A 719-nucleotide genomic window follows, 5' to 3' on the forward strand; every position below is an offset into this window, starting at 1 on the left:
GGAGGAAATTAAGAAGGTAAGATATCTCGAATAAGGAAATATAACAGAAAAGATGAGTGACGATGTAAATAATCAGTCGTACCCAAAAACCAAAGGACAGAAAAAGTCTAACACAACATCCTGAGGAGGACGGTGCGAGTACCCGAAGGCGTTTGGTCTGAACGCATCTCTCAAAAACCTTTTGGACAGAAAAACCCAGTAACACCCACTGACATCTGGCTTTTGTCTTTAATGGAGAAGGGTAGAGTTGCCGATTGGCAGTAATGGAAACATGACAATGCTAATTTTTTGGACCCCTTTCCGGCGCCATGCGTATTGACATACCAGACATTGCCTACTCATCTACTGGCAATGGGAAGGCAGTCAATCACGTATCTTAAGCAGGGTTTACCCACATAAACAAAAAAGCCTGCTCACATGATTCACATGATTATCACACTCTCGCCTCTATAAGCTCAACGAGGGTTTTCTAGAAATCAGCTCGCACGCTGCAGGGTCTGATGAAGAAAGTCTGATGAAGAGCGGGTTCGTTTGAAGCATCGCTACCTCGCCTGCCCTCTGATTTTGCCGCTTTTTCCACGCAGTCTCGAATGTTGTATCACCCAGACTAATCCATACCCTGCTATCTATTTTAAAATCGAACAATGAATCACCTTTAATGAGCTCGATGTATGATTTTTGACTAGACAGACCTGAGAGGGAGTCGTGGTTAATGCGTC

The sequence above is a fragment of the Pagrus pagrus genome, assembly GCF_965226575.1.
Source record: "Pagrus pagrus genome assembly, chromosome: 24".
NCBI classification, from domain to species: domain Eukaryota; kingdom Metazoa; phylum Chordata; class Actinopteri; order Spariformes; family Sparidae; genus Pagrus; species Pagrus pagrus.